The sequence below is a fragment of the Neophocaena asiaeorientalis genome, unplaced genomic scaffold (assembly GCF_003031525.2).
Source record: "Neophocaena asiaeorientalis asiaeorientalis breed wild unplaced genomic scaffold, Neophocaena_asiaeorientalis_V1.1 scaffold47, whole genome shotgun sequence".
In the NCBI taxonomy this organism is placed as follows: domain Eukaryota; kingdom Metazoa; phylum Chordata; class Mammalia; order Artiodactyla; family Phocoenidae; genus Neophocaena; species Neophocaena asiaeorientalis.
Genome location: NW_020175399.1, coordinates 1,197,804 through 1,212,432, shown reverse-complemented (window position 1 = coordinate 1,212,432; position 14,629 = coordinate 1,197,804). Strand labels below are relative to the sequence as shown.

General features: G+C 39.1%; 1 long non-coding RNA gene across 1 annotated transcript in view; it reads right to left on the bottom strand.

Annotated features, from left to right (window-relative positions):
* Window positions 1-27: 27 nt before the first annotated feature.
* Window positions 28-14,629, bottom strand: part of LOC112414140 (uncharacterized) — a 16,150-nt gene continuing 1,548 nt past the window's right edge. The window contains exons 2-4 of the long non-coding RNA XR_003006091.1: window positions 5,286-5,426; window positions 4,697-4,852; window positions 28-4,261 (exon numbers count right to left, since the gene is read on the bottom strand). This is a non-coding gene — a long non-coding RNA (uncharacterized LOC112414140). The remainder of the gene's footprint in view (window positions 4,262-4,696; window positions 4,853-5,285; window positions 5,427-14,629) is intronic.

Below are 14,629 nucleotides of genomic sequence, written 5' to 3'. Positions count from 1 at the left end.
GCGGGAGGGGCCGCGGTACCAAAAAAAAAAAAAAAAAAAAAATGAACTTCTATGTCAAATTGAGGGAAACATCTGTGAAATACATGGTAGATCAAAAATCAGTGTGAAAAAGAAACTTAAAAATAAGACCCAAGAAAGATTTTTAACTGTTCCATCTCATTAGGAATCAAATAAATTAAAACATCAAGGGAGACCACTTTTCACCTTTGCAACTGGCAGATTTTTTAAAACCACAATATAGTATATTACTGAGGATATGAAAAAACAGGCATTCTCATACACTAGATGGAATTGTACATTTAATCCAACCTTAGGAAACAAACATGGAGATGTGCAAAAACTTATTTACAGGGATGTTCACATTAAGCATTATTTACACAAACTTAGAAGGGCAGCAATTGAACGAGGGCCCAAATATCAGATACAAATTATTTTTTATATTATAATGCCAATTAAAACAGATGTTTAATTTTTTATTCTTAAAATTTTTTTTTATTAAACATGTTTCAGATGGCATGGGACAGTTTGAGATCTGCTGAATTTAAAAGCTCAGGCAACAAGGTTTCATTAATGACCCTAACGTCAACACTGACAAAGACTGTCACTCCAACCAAAAACTCACTTTTGAACACAGAAACAAGGTAGTAAAAAAATAAAATAGAAAATAAAATTTAAAAATAGCGAATTTAGCAGACCTAATTCAATACTCTTGAAAACTAGGAAATTTTCTTCTGGAAATACAAGGTAGGTTCATTATAAGGAAAGCTATTAAATATAACAAATACAACAAAAAGGGCAAATAAAAAGATTTACTTCCATGTTCAACACTTACTAGACTGAGATCCCTGTTACTTTGTTCAGATCACATTTTTAGACGTCAATGGAAGGATTAATTCCTCCTAATCCTGAAAGCCATTTAGGGTTTGATATAGCAAATTACCAAAACCACAGCCCCCTACGTTGACTGCTAGGAGACTGATTACATCCAAAGTAACCTCTGTATCAGATTCACTTTTGGACCTACATAGGGTAGAAGACATGCTGGTGAAGAAGGTAAACACTAGAGCTGATATGGTAAGAATAAGAACAAATAACAGACATAAAGACAAAGTCACTTCTAAGCCATCCAAAGAAAAGACCTGTGGCAAGGAAGAAGATCCTCTAAGGGATGATAATAACGTGGCCCATGAGGATTCTATCACTCTACCAAGAACTCAGGCCAATATCTAGGTGACTATTAAGTCATGCACATAATACACAGATCATGAGACACTTTCCAGTGCTAATTCAAGTAGAGCTGTGTTACTGTCATTGTATTACAAATATTTTGAATGAAGATCACCCTGAATATTTGCTTTAACGTATCACCTCAAGTCTTATTTTAAAGTCTTCGTGTATATACAGTATAGAACAAAGATAGCATGCTATGGCCCATGGACTGAATCCGGGCTGTCACCTGTTTTTGTAAATGAAGTTTTATTGGATCACAGTCCTGCCCACTTGTTTCCATACTGTCTATGGCTGCTTTCATGCTACAGGGAGGGGAAAGATGTATGAAAAATTAGGATAAACTCATAATTAGGAAACATGAGTAGTACTTCATTGATACTTGAGAATGGCTAAAATTTAAGTCATCCCTGAAAAGAAAAAAGAAGGGAACCATATAGGATAAACGAATAGCTACAGTGAGGCATATAAAACATAGTTCTTTCTGTATACATAGCAAATTTGTGAATGTGCTTTCTTGGTGAGCTTAATTTGAGTGAGAAGAAATTCAGAGGCAAACTGACTACTATAAGATTCCATACTTTCTAGGATCAGCTGTAAATCTAAGCCCCACAGAAAAGAAAATGGGTTGGGAGGGGAACATCTGTAGTCATAGTACATTTAACCTATGCCAGTAGTTTGCAAACTTTCTGTGAAGGGCCAGATGGTAATGCTTCAGTCTCTGTGGATCATATGGTCTCCGTTGCAACTACTCAACTCTACTGTAGTGTGAAAAGCAGCCATGGACAATAGTGAATGAGCATGACTGTATTCCAACAAAACTTTATTTACAAAAACGGGCAGCTGGCATGTGGGCCATAGCTTACTAAGCCCTATAGTTTATGTTAACAATCTGGACACTGTCACCTTACCAGCAATAAAATTTATGAAAGTATTAATTGTTAGGTATTCTTGTTGTTTTCCACTTGATATGAACAGAAAATAATTTTATCAGCATTGTCTGCTAAGGGAAGGCAATGTTTATGTGGAATTCGCGCTTAGACATGCTGATCTACACAGCAGGCTGCTCCAACCCCTGATACACCTACACCTGAGTTAACATTCTGCAAGTGATGGGATTTTCAGTTGTAACTCTGACTTTTGTGATTCCTTTTTGTTTGTGTAAAAGGAAGTATAACCTCATAGAAACTATACAACATAAACATCATGCTGGAGGGTGGGGGTAATAATAAAAGGTGAGAAGACAATGAGAAATAGTGAATGGTGGTGTGGGAAAGAAATAAATGCTAATCCATCCAAAGTGGTCATCTCTAAAAGTTAGAGGGGCCTACACAACCCTTGCACCATCTCTCTTGTGCATCTGTATCTCCCTTCAAGAATGAACCACTCACATGTGCCCCTATATCCCAGAAGACGACAGTGATGAAGAGCCCACAAGGAGTCAGGAAGTCCCAGCAACTAAGAACGTGCTCAAAACATTCTAGTGCTTCAAGTAAGGTAGCTGAGATATTTGGAGTGTGACTCACACAGCTCCACCACTGGCTCCCTGTGTTACATGGGTGACAACACTTCTCTGATCCTCAGTTTTATTATCTGTAAAGGAGGAACAAATCCTACTTCCCAGAAGTAATGTTAATTTAAAATGAGATAGCAAATAGGTGTAAAGCACTCACCTAGAACATAAAAGCCACTTATAACTAATAAGCACTATTATTAATATTATATGACTTTAGAAAGGAAATTTTCAAATGTTGTATGTGGGTGCTAGATGACTAGCCTAAAGAGAAAAGAAAAAGAAAAAACAACAGACCTGCTGTCACAAAAGGAAAGGAGGATGGGTAACAAGGCTAGGGAAGTCCTAGGGCAAGAAATGGCATTCAGACAGCAAAAGCCAAATTTATACATCCCACTTTGGCCCAGATAGAGAAAGTGACAGAAGACTTTTTTAACTGCATGCTAACATTCATATCCTTATACATGAACAATGTCATTTTAAAATAAGTTCTGGTGAAGGTTACAGAATGCAGGGACTCTCTTTGTATCAACGACTATTCCAGACTTCTCTGTAGGGAAAAGACCATGTTTCTATCATTCAGGTTCCCAGTGCAGGCTAATCTACCTAATTCTGCCAGCAGGAATTATCCAAACACACCAGAAACTATACCAAGAACATTATGTTATGAAGGCACCATCTCAAGACCATCCTTATGAGAAAAGGTGACTTTTATTGCTTCCATAAAAAATTGCAGATAACAAGGAATGATATGGCCCTCGGGTATTAACTCTGGATGGAGGAGCTACTAGCTTAAGATAGGGGTGGCTTCTGCAGAGATCTCCCAAGAATGGCCATTTTACAGATGCTGTCCAGTTTAATTATGAACCATTTCATTATTCCTTAAAGCCTATTAGGGGGCTGATCCCTGAGGAGCCAAAATTGAATGCTGGTCCAATTGGTTTAAATGGAGTGCACAAGAAGACGCTGCTGCCTCTGAAATTACTAATCCAAAGTGCCATATACTTGGCGGCTGCTGAAACAACAAGCTTCTGCTAATGAGCTGGCTTTTGACAAGATGTATGTAGCTCCATAGTCTGATAAAGAAAAACTCTCAACAAGTCTGGTTTGAAAGATTAGACTCTCCCCTAAGGGGAGTGTAATCAGTGTCATGTTGACATTATTTATGACATGCAGCTTATGCCACCGAGTTTACTTGGGAACCATTTCAGTTCTCATGACCCTCTGCAGGGGTGTTCTCAGACTGGGTAAGCATATAATCCACCCCAATTGTTTTGAGAAGGATATATCACAGAATAAACTGCAGGCTTTAAAAGTACTGGCCCCTGGAAATGACATTTCTAAGAGCCTCCCTGACAGGAGTCAAGGCAATGTCAGTCTTTCCTCCCCCCCCCTACTTACCTTAATCACTGTGTTACCTTAATCACTGAGAAGACCCCCTCTTCTGCTGCACATGCACTCACATGGAAAATCTGGTAGACTCTCTAAAACACTTTTCAAAGATATCCTTCCAAATTCAGCCTAGTGAGGGGTTACAAAAAGGAAAAAGATTGCTTTCATTATCTATGACCCTCCCATACTCAGCTTGTCAGCCTCCACTGCACTGATAGACAGTGGAAGTATGAAAAGGGAGAATGGGAAGGGGGAAGAAAAACACACAGTATTGCTTAGTCCAACCCAACCATTTTTTAATGCCATTTTCACACCAAAATGGAGAAACTTCTGATATAACATTTATGATATATATTTACTTATTTATTGGTTATTTATTCTTTTGTCTAGTCTCATAGGAATGAAAGTCCATGATGGCAGGACTTTGTTAATATCTAGAACAGTCTCTGGCACTTAGTAAGCACCTAATAACTGTCTGTTGAAGGAAGGGGGGAAGTGCCACGTCACAACCATCTCTTCTCTACCACCAACTGGGGAACCCCACCGAAACCACCACCAACTTACCAAGACTTCCTAACGGCTTCACAAGGACATCCAGGGCAATGATGCTTCATTCTGGCTTGCTGGTGAACCCACTGGGCAGGAAGCCTCAGGATAAGTGACAGGTAGGTCTTAGTGTTGCTCTTGACCCAATGACAAGGTTTCAGGCTGCCCAGGAATCTGCATTTTTAACAAGCATCTCAGGTGATTTTATGTATAATAAAAAAAATCACACCATGGACATTTCCTTCATCAGAGGAGCACAATCTCAGAGGCTATTATAAAAATCTTTCACAGTATGGAATAAAAATGTTTCTGTCTCACATGGCCTCCTTGGACTTAGATGGAATCTAGAGGAAGCACTGGGTGGAAGACACAGTATTGGGCTTGGATTCAAATCCATTTTCTATACCAACTAGCTATGATCTTGGGCAAGATATCATCTGCAGAAATGGGAGAATGGGAAAAGAAGAGGTTAGGCTCAGTACTCTCTAGTGTACTCTGAATATTTTAAGACCTTTTTTCATATCATAATGGGAAAGGCCTAGTAAGACTACCTTTCCTGGCCCTTCCCACTAACTGGGCAAGCCCACCAGAGCCACTGACCACTTACTAAGACTTCACAATGGTTTGATAACCATGTGCAGGATGCTGATTTGAGTCTCTTCCAATTCTCTAGTAACCTCACTGGGCCAGGCAGGGCTCAATATACCTCTTCACCAGTGGCATGGTTTCTGATCGAGTTTGGTGTCACCTGTAGGATAGGGAGAAGGAAGAAGAAACAAATGTAAGAACAGTCAAGGTATGAGATCTAGCTTTAATTTTACTTTACCATAGTCAAGTCATCCAGTCCACACCATGGACCTCAGATTACACTCTTGCTAAGCACTATTATTAGCATCACAATTATCTTTATCTGGCAAAGACTGTTGTAACGCAAACAATTATTATTTAATAAGGATTCTTGCCTCCATTTTAAATGAGCTAACTTGGGTACAGAGGCACCAAGTAACTATACCAAAGTGTTAGAACTCAGATCTGAACTAATGCTGATCCTCCTAGCTACCTACCCTCTTTAGACCTCAATCAATATCCTATCTTTGAATGGAGGTAAACTTGGTATCTTAGGGGCCCTTCTATGCCTGGCAATTATGACCCTTTATTCCATACTCCTGACTAAAAGGCCCCCCTAAAAGTGAACTAAATCTCCATCTACTCATCATATGGCATTTAGTTCACACTGATGAGGAAAGGTAACAAAACCCTGGGCTCTGGACCAAGGCCTGTCATTTACAATCTCAACTCCCACCAGGACTCACTTTTCCCATACCTGAAAAGTAATAGAACATATCTTGTCCCTTATCAGCTGTGTGGGTTACCAAAAGGATCACAAGGAGCTAGGTAGGCCCGTGGCTAGTCCCCTACCTCCAAAACTCAACCATGAGGAATGGGGCTCTGAGACCTAAGACCCACACAGGACAAGCCAAAGACCCCCAAAGGGTCCTTTCTTCCCTAAGGAAGCAGCCTTCTGCCTCTAAGTTTCCCAGTCCCTAGCTGTTTAGCATGAAAAGCAACCCAGAAATCTAGCAATTCAGTGATGGCCCAAAGCCCAGGCTATTAATTATTATCATTAGATGCTGGCAGCACCAACTAGTGCAACTAGGTTTCCTGTTATTGCAGTGAGATGCAGGCAACCCTCAAACCCCAGGAAAACCCAAGGAGCAGTTTCTCAGGGCTCATTTTTAACTGTTTCACCCACAGTGAAATATAATAGTGTCTTATAATCTACTAGTGATCATGAGACCCAGGAGAAAGCTCTCCCACCATAGGTGGGGAATTTGCATGGGTTTGAGCCTTCTCTTTATTGGATAAAGTAAAGCAGCCATTACTAGAGCAAGATCTGCACACCCATAAGCAGCTGCTGCCACCAGCAATTATTTAGCTTATGAAAGCCCAGAGGGACATGGGTAGGAAAGGAATGTGTACAGGGTCTAATTGGGAAATAAACAGTAAGTGTAAAGCCTGATGCGTGAAATGCCTGCACTAAGGAGCCAAGAACAGTTAGTAGTTAAGCTAGTGCCTTTCTCTAAAGACAGAGATCTTATTTCCACCATGCCCTACTCCCACCCGGCCCAGCTCTTTTCCAAACTAAACTGCTCCAGTTTCCAGCCCCCTCAATCAACCCATTTATTCCACTTCTGTTCAGGTCAGCATATTTCAAAATGGAAACCGTTTCAATGTTTGTCTTAACTTTCAAAGTCATAAACACACGCTGTGAAAAAAAATTCCAGAAATACATTAAGAATACATAGAAAGTAAAAATCACAAAATCCCAGAAAGTTTAACACTTGGGGTATATGCTTCCAATTACTTTTATGTACGTGTACAAACATGAATTTTTATTTAACAAAAATTAGATGAAACCATAGCCTTTTCAATTAATATACTGGGTACATCTTTCCAAGCCGTAATCTACAAGACTATTTTCATTTTTAATGCCTAAGTTGTATTATTACATGAATACACCAAAATTTATTTATTCAAATTCCTATTTAGGGATAAGTAAGTTTTTCTATTTTTTTTTTATTGCTATGAACATTGTGAACATTCCCATACCTAAACTTTTTAAAATATCCTTAGAACATTTAAAAAAATATTTAGAATTTATTTAGAATATTTTAGGGGTATATCCCTAGAAATGAAATTGCTGGGTCAAAGGGCACGCAATATTTGTTCTGCCCACTAATATATATTGCCAAATTGCTCCTACAAAGGATTACACTAAAATTGGACATATCCCACCAACACTAGTATAACATTTTTTAATCTTTGCCCATGTGATAGGTGTTAAATGTAATATTGCATTTTTTATGAATACAGACATTTTTTACTAGGAGAATTACAAAGATGAGTAAGATATGGCCTCTGCCCTTGAACTTAAATGAAGGGAGATAGACACAAACAGGTAACATGTACCATTATCATATTCATGATAAAGATAAATAAGATTTCAGTTCATGGTGCTTCCTTTGACTCTGTGGCTATTGCTAACAGAAAAGGTCCAAAAGAATATTAGACAGTAGTCCAAATTAAAAATCCATTTACTAAAATTCCAAGGAGTTGTGTTAATGCTGACTATCACATCAGTGGCACTTCGATATCACTTTGTTGTTTCTCCTTCATCAATTCTTAAAGGAAAGAAAAAGCAGAAGCAGCTCAGAAAACCAGCTGCCCCCCACCCCCCAAAGCCAGTGAAGTGAATGAGGTGCAGGGCAGTATATTATTGGAAGGATTTACTGACACTGGATCTGGACTTCCATTTTTCCTTCGCCTATTATTTCCAGTAAACAACAGTGAGCTGCAGCCATTTTCTTTCAGAAACAAAATGTCTTCTCTCCCTAGGACTCTCATTCCCAGGAAGATCTGCTTGTACGTAGTTAGGCTGCAGTTTCCATACCATCTTGGAAAATACAGATAAGAATCAAAAGAGATTATTTTTCTGTACCATAATGGGTCAGATACAGATGAAATCAAAATGAATGACAACACAAGTACTTTAAAAACCCACCCAACAAAGATGGACGAATATGCAATAAAGCAGATACAGCAAAATGTTAATTGTACCATCTAGGGGGTGAGTATATGGGTTTTCACTGTACAATTCTTTCAATTTTTCTGTATGAAAATTTTCATAATAAAATCCTGGGGAAAATCCAGCAAGCGGCTTGAAAATAACACTGTAAGGCCTTTCCCTCCATTTTACTCCTAGAATGAGACTATCTGATATTCTCTCCCTTTTGCTTTTTTAGATCTACATTTCTTGCATCAGACTTGGAGCTCTCCAACTTTTTATTGAAGTGAAATGAACGACAATATACTCACAGACAGGTTACCAAGACAATGTGTGGTGGGTTAGAGAGGGTTGAGGGAAGGGCCCTAAGCTCTTGGAAGCGCAGGCTCACTACCTGTATAAGTCTGAATAAGTGAATGTCTCAGAAATCCCACTTCTCAGTTTAAAAATTAGCATTCAGACCCTCTAAACATTTGCCTCAGCCTACTTTTCTGCTTTATCTCATATTAATTCCTTATTTCCCATATTTTCATTGCAAAGAGCTGTGTAGGAAGGAGGGGGGCAAGGCATAAGGTACCAAAGCATGAAATGTCCATATGCTTCAAGTTAGGATATAACAAAAGGAATTTTAATTTCTAGGGTTGAAGCTCGAAACTTGATGCTGAAGGACACCGTATAACTGACTGACTGCAGGACCCTGGGGGAGGCCTTATAATCAGTCTCCTAGTTTGAAGTGTGTCCTGGCTGGCCCATCTGTAAAACAGGAAAAAGACTCGTCATAAGTAATAATGAATGAAGTAAATAAATGAGTTTCTGAGATGCTAAAAGTTATCTCCGGTGAATGGAGAGGGGAATGAAACCATGACTGTTGAGTGATACTCCAAAAAGGGTAGGCAATCTTTTTCTAGGGCCAGCCTTTGTGGGTCACCATGTCTCTGATGTGGCTACTCAACTCTGCTGTTGTAGGTCAAAGAGGCCACAGACAACACATCAACAAATGAGCATGGCTGTTTTCCAACAGAACTTTATTTGCAAAACCAGGCAGCCCATGGGCTGTATTTGCCCACCCCGGATCTAGAATGTGGAGCCCACATGGGAATACCATTTGGAGGATGACCTGAGGAGGAGTGAAAAGTGGATGAGTCTACAAATAGAAACCATTTAGCAAACACTAGACAGTGAGGATGAAGCTCCTGATCTGGCAGCTTTCACCCAGGTTCCACCAAGGAAGAGACTGTCAGCAGTAGCAATAGTAGCAACATCTGTAAATACCAAGGACTGAAACGCAAACACAAAAATAGCATTATCTCATGAGAAACTCTTGAGAAGATATATACATAACTAGAAAGAAACAGCAAGTTTCTGACCACACGCATTTTGAAGAAAACAGTTGACAGTCCAGAGCCTGTGGAGATCACGTTAGCAGGCACACAATAAATGTTTGTTGATGAGTCATTCATTTATTCATCCAATAAACATTTACTGAGGCCTACTAATGTGCCAGGCTGGGCTCTGGAGATGAAGACACTGTCCCTGCCCTCAAGGAGCTCACAGTCTAACTGATAACATAGGAAGGGAGACAGGCATATACACAGACAATTACAATACAACCTGATAAGTGCTGTAACACTTATCAGGTTGTATTATAATGGCCGATGTAAAATTTCTTTCCAGGGGGTGCTGCTCCAGGCTGCTGCTGGCTGTAACATCAAGAGAGGGGAGGAACAAATTGTAGAAACCAAAGGTTAAATGCTTTCAGGCTATTTCTAATATCCAGGCTCTCCCTAACTCCTGATCATAAATGGATTTGGGAACTAGACACTGGCATGACGTAAAATGGGACTCCCATCCTTAAGATAGGCACAGACCTCCAGTAAAGGACCTTCCCAATCACTTCCTCTACAACACAAGCTCTGTTGTTGTTGCTTTGTTTCATTTTGTTTTGTTTCATTTTGCTTATTATACATCTGTCAACCTCCCCACCACACTCATAAGCCTAGTTTAACATCTGCAACTAGCAAAATGCTGAAACATGGGAGCTTACAACTAAATGAATTAACCCAGCATAACTGGATAACAAAAAGCAAGTAACAGCTCACTTGACACCTCTAAATCCAATAATCCCCCTTTCACTGACAAAATAAAATTAGAATGTTACTAAATATAAAAGAGATAGTATATAGCTCATGGAGTGGGAATAATAATTTAGAAAGGCTTAACTAATAAATATAATTAAACAGATTCTTTGAACCACAAATAACAGACTCAGTTTCAGGAAACCAAAATAAGATACCTTATCCCCCCAAAAAACCTTTGAGAATATATAATCTAAATCACCTCCATATTATAAATAAGAAAAATGAAACAGAGAGATAACACACTCTTCCCACCACCTTCTCAAAATTCAGTGAGAGGTAGTAAGAGACTCCTTGAGGAGAGATTACTAGTGTTAACTGGTCATTTGGTTCAGATCATTTTATACAAAGATAGGATGGAATTTTTGTGTGTCACATACTGTTTCTTAATAAGGCCTAAGTTTTTTTTGTTTGTTTGTTTGTTTTTTGCTGTACGCGGGCCTCTCACTGTTGTGGCCTCTCCCGTTGTGGAGCACAGGCTCCGGATGTGCAGGCTCTGTGGCCATGGCTCACGGGCCCAGCCGCTCCGCGGCATGTGGGATCTTCCTGGACGGGCACGAACCTGTGCCCCCTGCATCGGCAGGCAGAGTCTCAACCACTGCGCCACCAGGGAAGGCCCAGGCCTAAGTTTTTTTTTTTTTTTTTAGGCCTAAGTTTTTAATGGGTCTTCTGTCTCTGCAACCGCAAATTGTGCTGATGACATCAATAAATTGTTTCTGCTTACACTGAGATCCCTGTCTTGGGACCCAATGTCTCTGAAGCCACTATTTTGTATGCTTAACATACTATTTTCCCCTAAAGTCATTACACTGCTCTTATCTACCCTGTTCCATTCTGCCAATTGTCAGCCCACAAGCACAATGTCTTCTCAGGTGTTGTGGTTTGTTCCTATTACCATTTTACATCTCCAAAGAATTCCGTGTTATCTAAAACTGTGAACATTCCACTATGTCCATATCCTCCCCCAGATCACTCATAAATACTCAAAAGAACACCAGTCCCCGAATGGATGGGGGGAGGGGGACTACTGTTTTGTGTCTTGTCTACTTGGTTGCCATGTCTTATTAAGGACAAAATGTTGCCATGTCTTCTCCCCACACCCATAACAAGGGAGCATCACTGCTGTACAGCAAACAGTGCTTTCCTTTTAGATGAAAAGAAATGGTTATCTATTTAAAGAACAAATAAATGTTATTTCAAAATGGCTACCAAGAATTTGACATGTATTCCATGCAGCAGTTTTCTTTGGAATCACAAACATTTCTTCATACTCAATGGCAACAAACATATACCAGGAGTGTATCTGCAACAAATGAGGTTTGTCATTTGCAACAAATGACAAGGGGTAATAGATTCTCACACAGAACACATAATATAGAGCTCTTACAAATAGATAACATTCAGACCCAAGTCGAATAGTTCATAAAAGGAAATAGGAGCTATCAATTAACATTTAAGAGTCCAGCCTCGGCAATAATCAGAGAAATGTACCATAAATCAAAGATACCATTCTTTTACATATAAAGTAAGTAAAAAAAAATTTATGTACCTAAATGACTGGGTACAAAAATTGACAACGTTTGGAATGCTATTTGGCAGGTCTTTACAATGTTCAAACTATTTGATGAATAATGCTAATTCTGAACTCTGTTCTATAAAGAAATAACTCAAAATAGATAAACAATAAAAACTAAATGAAAAGACATTAATTACATAATTTAAAATACTGAAAATCTTAAGCTACTTCCATACAACAAAATATCATGAAACCATTCAATGACAATCACAGAAATGTTTAACATGGAAAAATGCACATTATAAACACGAAACACCATATAAAATAGTACAAATATGTGATCACCGTAGAAAAATTCAGAAAGAATGAAAAAAAGTGAACACATTTATTAACACTGGTTATCTCTGGGTGGTGAAATTATGGATCTTTTCCCCTCATACTTGATGGTTATCTTCAGATGAAGCTACAATGGGTATTTACCAAATTTCTACATTGAGGGAACTACTCAAACTTAATGGAAGAAAAATCACAAAACAGAAGATAGAGTGATTTGACCACAATTTTAAATTTCTACTAACCAAAAATTTAGAAACAAAAATTAAAAGGCAAACAATAACCTGTAGTACATATTTCTAACATTACAGAAATCTGAGTAAGAGCCTTTATTTACAAAACACATTCAAATAGATAACAATAGTAAACGCTAAACTAAAAACTCCAACAGATAAATCAGTATAAGACATGAACTAACATCACATGGAAGAAAATAAAACTGCTAAGAAACATATAGAGGAAAACAGAATCCAAACTTACAACCAAAGAAATGCAAAATACTGTTTTTTTAATCCATTAAAATAATGTTTTTAATAAATACTACTCAATGCTTGTGTGGGTAAAAATTGGTACAACCTTTTCAGGAAGAAACTTGGCAATACATATTAAGTGTTAAAAATGTTCATACCCTTTGACAGTAATTCCGCTTCAATGAAGCTATCCCAACCAAATAATAAAAGAAATCCATGTATTCTCTTTTATTATAAGAAAGAAAAGCAGTACCCTCTCCTTTACTATTTAACCGTGGTATTAACACCAAAATATTAATAATGGGTAAGGAAAAAATCTCTACTGCGGTAAATGACTGGTTGTCTCAAAGCGTCAGACCAGATCTCAAATCAGGCAAAACAAGAAGGGTGTGTCCAGCCTGCCGCAGTCGGCCATTTTAAACCCTCTGCAGAACAAAAAGCACAGAAGACAAGGGTAGGTAAGGATGGCCACCCCACTAGGCTCCAAACCAATTCTTTACTTTTTGTCTTCAACATATGTAACCCTGTACAATGCACTGAATAAAACTCAGGAAACAGGTCTCCTTTCTTATACATCATAGATAAGTTACAAATAAAATTTGAAACCATAAAAGAAGGGTCCTTTAAATTTGCCCCATGATTTTGGTGGATAAATATAATGTTTAAGAGCACAGGATTCCGAAGCCACAGTACCTGGATAAAAATCCAGTCTCAGTCATTCACACGGATATAAAGCCTTGGATTTACTTTACCTGTGTCCCTCAAATTTCTCATTTGTAAAAGATGAATAACGGTACTGCTATTTCATAAGACTGTCCAGAGTACTAAATTAGTTAAGGCATGTGTAAAAGCATGTAGACCCAGTACTTGGCACACAGTTTAAGCTCCAAAGACGTTTAAGCATAATTATTATTATAGATAGGGAAACAGGCCCAAAGAAGGAAAATGACCGTATGAGATCACAGCTAGGATTACTGAAAAGACCTGTCTCAATTTTGAATCCTGTGCCCTTTCTTCTATATATCTAACTGCTAAATTACTAGTTTTAGCAATTAACAGTAGATCCTTACTGACAGCCCTCTAAGAGCCATGACAGTGCTGCTGCCTAAAAAAAAAATAGTCCCCCTAGACGAAACCGTGCTCAAAGTTCTACAGAAAAAAATAATTTAGAAGAAAGGGTGTGAACCGAGGTCACCTTCATACCACCATTATCATTTGCCTAAATCCTAGGTTTAAAGCAAAGTGGAACAAGCACTTGGAAACAGCCAAATCCTCACCTCTACAACCTCAAGGGGAGAAAACCAAGGGCTTCTGACCATCAGTAGGTTCTCACAATATTGCAACCGCTGGGTTCTGCTACTCTGATGGAATGAGAGAATGTGTCCAGACCCAAGGACACCGGCCCACGATCTGCAAGTCCGACAGAGAGCCCTCCAGAGGCATACTGCCCAAATGTGGCCTTGTCTCCAAGTGCTCCCGTTTTACGCATTTCCTACACACAGCCTGCTGCCGTAACCTTTTGTAAAGTCATTATCGCCTCCGCATTTTTAAACCCACATTATCTATAGACCAGAGAGGGTTTAAGATTCTGGGTTATTATCTGGTGCATCTGGCCACAGCCTAAGACAACTCCAACTCAGGCTAAACCCCCTCACCCAACTAGAAAGGTCGATCTGCTCCTCTGCAGGCCCTCCTAGCCCAAGATGGCCAAGCAAAAAGACAACTTACCTCCCCCCTCGCCATTTTGCAATCTTAATTACACGTACGCTACGCACCTCCCCTCCCCGTCATTCCGTTTGAAATACGCATGCGCGCCTCTCCCCTCCTCCCGTTAAAGCCGTCACAAAGTCGTCTCGAATGCGCATGCGCACCTTCACTCTTCCCTTCCGCGCCTATCAACTACCGGCAACTTTGCTTTCCTAAATACGCATT